Raw genomic sequence first — 7,942 nt, 5'->3', positions numbered from 1 at the left:
TATATATATATATCTCCACAACAATATGGATTGGAGGCATGTCTACAACCACAACAACAGAAAGAATTACTCCACAGATACAATGAAAAGGAATATTAGATGACTACTATACAAGGAGTTTCTAAAACAATTAGCCCAAACTAGAATTTGAAGTCAAAGTACTCCAAGATGACTATCTCCAAGAAAAAAATGGATTTTGCTCAACAGATAGCTTTAAAAACCTGGAAATATCTTGCAACTTAATTTCAAAAAGGCACTTATATCTCTCAATAAGAAAGAAAAAAGAATCAGAAACTCCAGGAAAAACAAATAAATGTGAGAAAAATCCCAGTGGAAAGATGAAGCAAACTTTAAAATGGCATGTTTTGAGCAATGGTGGAACGTAAGAGAATTCATTTGCTCCACAGGCTTGTATATTCTTTGAACTGCACAGGACTAGCAACATATGATTTAATTAGTACTTGGGTCTGCAATAAGTGAAAAATACATAACTATAATATTGGTGGTGGTATCTTATTTTTTAGAGTCAATCTGTAGACAGAACATGAGATATAATTATAGGTATAGAAAAGAACTCAAATGGTATAACCTGGTAAAAATGATATTCTATAATTGACAAAAGAAACAGTCAACGGTGCATTGGCTCTGATGTGCCCATTCCCCTCCAGTGACCATGTCAAGTCCATTGAACCAGACATACAGATTGGAGTATATTGTTTAGCTCAGTCTACAATTACTTATCACATGCCCTCCACATGCCACTCATTGCTCTGGGTCTTGAGAGACAATGCTAAACATGTCTACAATGCTAACAGCCCTCTTGGGGCTCACAGGCTAATGTGGGGGAGTGTGCAAGTGACCGAAATTCATCCTCTTTGACAGCAGGGAAATAGCGGAAGATGTGTCTACAATTATGGTAATAACCAAAACAAAAAATAAAGTTAGAAATGGTTAAAAGCACTTGCCTCAAAGAAGTAAGACTGGTTGATGAGGCAGCAGAATTTAAGACACTAGTTTTTTATTTGACTCACTTTGCACTATTTTGAACTCTTCTAAGTAGAAGGTTTGTTTTAATATATGTATTTTTAAAACTATAATAATGCTATTTTTAACCAGCACAATCAGGTTGGCTTGCACTAAGCCTAAATGCTGCATAAAAGACCTGATGTCAGGGCTTTCTGATCCCTAATTTTGTGCAAAGAATGTGAAATGGTGCAGCTTGGAGCCATTTGCCTCAATATACATTGAGAAGATTTTGGTCCTATAATTGTACATCTGGACATTTTAATAGTGGTATGATATAAAATAACCCTCTAGAAATATACTGTGCTGTCCTTTCTGCTTTATTTACTGGTATATGCTGACTTTTAATTTTTTTAAGCAGTACATATATATATATTTTAAAAAACACTGTGAAAAGCTGTTTAAGAAAGTACATACTTGTCTATATACAAAAACACGTGTTTGGGTAGTTCAACCCCTCTTACAGCACATATCTAATAGCATGTTGGAATCTAACCATCATGGGCAACAATGACCCCGAAACAGGTGTGTCCAGAGGTCCATTTCATCTGACTCCTTCTAATCCCTCTCGTCATTCTCCCCCAAACTACCTGCAGCCAGGTCCTCCACAGCTTTAGAACTTTGGGAGCAGGAAGGGTCATGGGGAAGGATGGTTGTCAGAAGGGGGTCCATTTCAGTATGGGGTGATGTGAGAGAGAACAAGACACTGAGACAGGCCAGCTCTGGTCTGGGATAGACTCTGGGGGCATTCGATTTGAGGTGACCAGTGAGGGACAGAGCAGAATGGATCTGCTCCAAAAGCAGGGAAAGGGCGTGCGGGCAGTGAGAGAGCTGGTGTGGAGTTTAGAGAAGTAAACAGAGTGGCTCCAAAGGGAATGGCAGGAGGGACTGCAAGGCAGGGGTGTGGTGAAGGACAAGGAAGGGCAACACAGCCAAAGCCCTGTGGTGAGAGAGATGCACTGTGGTGATCACAGCAGGCGTTGCTCAGGAAAGGGTGAGCATCACAGGCCTGCCTGAGAAGATGTTTGGTGTATCTGGAGGGGCTTCCGGCTGCCTGGTACAGGAACCAAGCCCAACCCAGGGACTCGGTGACATAGAATGGAGAGCCTCTTTAATAACTCAGAGCCATAAAAAATCCTATCAACGAAGCATGAAACCCACTCAAGGACTGCCCCTGACCTCGGCTGAGCTCAGCTGCATGTCTGCTCTGTGGCCTACTTGCTGGCAACCCTGCTTCCATCCTCAGAGCGGATGTACTCACGCAGTCATTTCCACCTCCACCTCCAGTCTGTGCTGAGACATAGGTCTGGGTCACAGCTCCTGGAGACGGAAGAAACGCAGAGGGAAGACGTGTCTGTGCCTGACCATCCCAATCAGAGCTGTAGTGATTTCAGAAAAAGGAGCTGCCTCTACTGGCCGACGTTTCCAGAACTCCCCTTCTTAACCTTGCCATCCTGGGTGGTGGCAGCTGCCAAGCACTGTTAATTCCAGACCTGTCATCAATCCTCTCCTCTGCAGAGCTCAAACACAAAGAACCACGAGCCGTTCCCGCCTTCCCTCTGCTGTGTAGGAAGCCATGTGTCTGTTTCCCTCCATGCTGAGCTTCCTGAGAGTCGGTGCAGCGAGCCGTGGGCTTTGGGAGCAGATTGACTCAGACTTGAGTTCTAATTTCACCATTTTCTAGCTGTGCAGCCTGAGAATTTTCTTGACTCGTTTGAGCTTTAATTTTTAAAAATTAACAACTCAATAATCTTAATTACCTCATTGTGTTACAGTGGGGATTAAATGAAATATTATGCATAAAGCACCTAATTCAGAGTCTGGCACATTGTACAGAAATGAACTCATCTTTGTTCTCCTGTGCCTAGACATAGTTGGTATTGAAAGTATCCTTGAGGGCAAGGTAGAAAACCCTGGGACTGCAGGATCCGGCTGCCTCCCATACCCCTCAGGCAGGCCCATACCCCCTTGTCACCACCCGCACATTCTAGGATATGATTTTCAGGCAGATTCTTCTTTCTATTTACATGATAAGCATGCTACAAGCAAGTGCCATCTCTGGCTCCTGTCACATCTGCCTTGAGTTGCCACGCCCCCTGACTTTGTGCCCGCTAGGTCAGCATTAAGGCTGGGTCTCAATCCAGGCCCTGGACTAGCAGCTCTCCAGGGTTATTCCAGGCTCCCTCACCAACCCAGCAGAGCCAGTACACTAAAACCTCAATCCCAGCTTTTCCCTCTCTGGCCTCACCCCATGTGGGCACCTATCTCCTTCAGCAGCTGGGAGAACTTCCCAGATGTGAGAGAAAATATGTCTGCAGAACAGTTCTTGCCTCTAACTGGAGATCAGCATCCCAGATTCAGAAAGACCTGGGCCCCAGATATAGCAACGGCTCTGAGGAGCCTGCCTTTCCCCCTTTTCTTCTCTGCTCTTGTGTTATTCTATTTTTCTTTTTTTAGAGTTCCCAGCAACTGAGAAACATACTTTTTATTAACCACAATGATAATTTCAACATAACATAGTGGTTAAGAAGACAGGCATTAAATTTGGATAGAATTAGATTTGAATTTTGCACAATTTACCAGCTGTGTGACTTTGAGCTAGTTACTTTAATCTATATTCTCATCCAGAAATGAAAATGATAGTATCCACAGGACACATTTTTTATCATTTGACTGGCTTCAAGTAAAGAAATCAGACTCAATGGCTTAAACAAAAAGGAATATATTTTCTCTCACTTAAAAGCTCCCTGATTCTTTTGGCCTTTATGTCAACCTTATTGCCTCATGCTCATAAAATGGCTGCTGTGGCTCCAGATACCAGGTACCTATATCTTTCCTTGTACTGGACTTTTCTTTAGATGCCAGTAGCCAGAACTCAGACATATGGCACTCTTACAGCAAAGGAGCTGGGAAATTGGGGAATAGGGGTGTTGTTGTTGTTATTATTAGTTTAGACCAAACAGAATTCATATCTTGAGGCTGGGCACATTGCAGTTCAGGGGAAAAAAAAAAAGTCAGTGTTTAGTTACCTAATGTGATGCTGATAAGTTACCTAATGTAATTTATTATAAGAAATATGAAAAATGTATATCTGGCCTTTGTCCCCATTTCTGGCACACAACTCAAAACCCTTGGAATTTCCTGTGTTGAGTTTATCGCTCTTTGTTATGTTATTGAGGCGACTTTTGGAAAACACCTAGGGATGGGGGCTGGTTGCCAATGGAGCCCACCTTTCCATTAAAGGGGGACAACTTTCATTCCTCCCCCACCAGGAGAGGCGAGAGGGGCTGGAAGCTGAATCAGTTACCAATGGTCAACAATTTACTCAACCACGCCTATGTAATGAAGCCCCCATAAAAACCCAAGAGTACAGGGTTCAGACTTGCAGGGTTGATGTAACATGTGGAGATGTGGGAGAGCCACACACCTGGGGAAGGCATGGAAGCTCCGCATTCTTCCCCGGCACCTTGCCCTACGCATCTCTTCCAGCTGGCTCATCCCGAATTGTATCCTTTTACAATAATGTGGTAATTTAGGGAATAAAACGTTTCTCTGCGTTCTGTGGGCCAATCTGGCAAATTAATCGAACCAAAGAAGGGGGTCTTGGGAATCTCTGATTTATAGCCAGCTGGTCAGAAGCACAGGTAAGTTGGCCACGCGACTGACATCTGAAGAGGGGGTGGGGGTATGGTGAGGGGCAGTCTTATGGGACTGAACCCTCAACCTGTGAGGTCCAATATTATCTCCAGGTAGATAGTGATAGAACTGAGTTGATGTGTTGGACACCCAGTTGGTGTCCCCAGAGAATTGGTGGTGGTGTGGTAATGACCCCACCCCCCATAAGAATTGAGTCTGAGAACCATTTTACCAAGTAAGAGGGAGATATGGCTAAAGGTAGGTAACCAGTGAAGTTTGATTTGACACAGGGCTATAGTATTAAATTTAATAGTATTTGTAAAGTGCTTGGCACAGGGCCAGACTCATAAGTAGTGTTTAATAAATTACAGCTATTATTATCAATAAAATATAAATTGTCAAAGTTGGTTGGTCATGCCTTATATGTAATTACATATAGTACTTAATAAATGAAAAAATTGAAAGCAGAGCTCAGCTGTATGGATTTCTGAGTGACCCGCAGCTCCACCAGCTTAGGACTTGCTCTCTTTCATTCCTTCAGGCATAAACACTAAGTACCAACTTTGCATCAAGTACAGGCCAGGTACAAGCAATAAGCCTTCTCCCTGACTCCAAGGGGTTCCCGGGTCTCAGAAACTTAATTTCCATGCCTTTTGCCCTCATGTTCCCCCTGCTGGAACCCCAGGTCCAAGCTCCTGCAGACCCCTGAATCTGCCCTTCCCCCCACCCCCCAAGTCAGAAACCACGAGAACGGTTTTAACTTGGTGAAGGACAGCCCAGTAAATTGTGCCAAATCCACAACCTCCTTTTTGGATTTTGAGACCCCCTGAATATAAATGCAAATGAAGCAGGCCATCCAAAGAGCTAGCAGGGAACTCTTCACAAAGCTCAGACTGCTTGTACCCAACAAGAGCTTCCCCACATTCCGTCAACTCATTACTGAATTCAATCGTTTGCCAAACATGGGCTGTTCATTAACAGACCTTCTGTGCTGGACCCTACGAACACTTAGGAGGGCCCGTTTCAAAGCACATTCTCATTTTCATCACCAATGAGGTCCTCAAGGCAAACCTCAATTATGCTTCATTAACAAAGGGGTTAGGACCCATGGAGTGGCTGTTCCCAGTGCCAGGCCTTGTGCTAGGCACTTTATACACATTCTCTCACTTAATTTGCATACCTTGCCAGATGGGTACTATTATCTGTAGTTTACAGATGAGCAATCTGAGACCCAGAAACGTAATTTACCTAAGGTCACCCAGAGTTGATGGCAAAGCCATGGCTGAAACCCAAGCCTATAATTTCCAATCCCAAATATCCCAAATACTGCCTCCTGAGCCGTGAGGTCCCTCACTACATGCACTCTGTGGGATAAGGTTCCTGCTATGAACCTTTTTATGCAGTCTGAGTAAAAGTTTTCTAGAGAAGGGTGGTATTACTAAAGAAGCTATGTGTGTGGATTTCAATCACCTATATTTTCTATAATTGCATTTATAGAAATTACAAAATTGCATTAAGTGCTTTACTTGTGCTACAATTATATTTTTCTTTCCCTTCCCATACCTCACCACCATCATCACCATTTTGCACTCCTTTTTGCCACAGGAGAAGAAGCTACTGGAGAGAGCTTTAGAACAAGTTTGACAACACAACTGCAAAGAGTCACTGAAGTGGTGTTAGCATTAGTCCCAAGTGCTGGCCACCTCATCTCAACTCTTGCAGGAAGAGACCCTCTAAGTACCAAGGACACATCAGGAAGAATATTGTGGAGAGAGAGATAAGAATAAGGATGGAAATTGCCAATAGGCTGAAAACTGCCTGAGAGCCAGAACCTTAAATCTGGTAAATATTAAGAGGAAGTGAAACAAAACACATCCTAAAATGGAGATGGGGCAGATCCATTTCTCTTTACCTTGTTCCTGATGCAGAGATTACAGAACAGGAGTGTGACCCCCTTTGGAGCCTAGGAGGGTTAGAGGGGCCTGTGGCACATGGAGAGAGGGAAGGGAATCAATTCACTATGTCCTATGCTCAACTGAACTGTTGCTACCTACTTGGTCTGAACAAATTGCGAGCCCAGCCTCCTTCCCCTTCCAGTGCATTAGGAAACTGAAGGAAAGCTCCTATACCAGGTCACCCCTGAAAGATTTCTGAAATTATACCCTGGACCATCTCATCCCATGGTACTTTATGTCAATGCCATGTCAGAAAACCAGTGCCTACCTTAGGATCAACATGGAACAGAAATACCCAGCATATAGGCTAACACTCTATGACCTCATATGGACATTCTATCATGAAATTTGAATACAAGAGTTCTTGCAAGAAAACTCAGTCCTGCTACTCCTGAATGCCCCAGTGTTCCTGTGACTGTCCTCTAATCTTTCTGGAAAGCAGGGCCACATGGTGCCATCTTTGTTTCTTGTCAGGACAATGTCAGGACCTGCTGATAACATCAACTTTCTCTACGACAGCCGGTGGGTTCCTGCTGTTCCTTCCTGGAGAAGGGAAGTAAGGGGCAGACCTATGAAGCACAGAGGATTTGGGACAGAATCACAAAGCCCAGAAAGCATAGCCACAGCCTAAGAATCCTCCTTTTGGTGGGTGTGGGAGGAAGGAGGGGGCAGCGTATGGTGACTACCCATATTCTTCATTTGAAAGAGACTAAAATAAGTAGACTTATGTGTCTGGGTGAAGTATGATAAACTGAGTGTCAAAGGCTGTGAAAAGGAACATGACTGTGGTTCATTCCATTATCAATGATTCACTTATACAGTCATTCACTTCTCGTCCATTCATTTATTTGCTCATTCCACAATCATGATTGCGTACCTGCTGTAGCCCTAGAGAGAAGGCAGGGAAAGACCCAAGGATATGAACACAATCCCCCTGCTTTATAGTAAGAGCTAAATGAATCCATGAAGGGTTCACCTTCTAGATGCTCTTTTCTCTTTTCCTCTCTCCTACCCATACCCTGCAAAGGTTTTATTTCTTATAATTTACCCAAGCTTTCCTCATCCACTCCCCAGAGCTCTGGAAATATTATCTAAGCACCATTTAAACAAAAATGATGAAAATGATAATAATAGGCAACACTTATTGAGAGCTTTTTGTTTGACAAGCAGTGTTCTAAGTGTTTTAAATTATCTTATTTATACATCATAAGAGTATGATGAGCTAGGTACTATTAACATGCTTGTTTTTCAGATAAGAAAGCTGAGGCATAAAGAAATTAAGCAATTTATGCAATGTTACACTACAGATATGAGGGAGAACTGGGATT

This window comes from Ailuropoda melanoleuca, chromosome 8, assembly GCF_002007445.2.
Source record: "Ailuropoda melanoleuca isolate Jingjing chromosome 8, ASM200744v2, whole genome shotgun sequence".
In the NCBI taxonomy this organism is placed as follows: domain Eukaryota; kingdom Metazoa; phylum Chordata; class Mammalia; order Carnivora; family Ursidae; genus Ailuropoda; species Ailuropoda melanoleuca.
Note: the sequence above shows the minus strand (reverse complement) of the source record.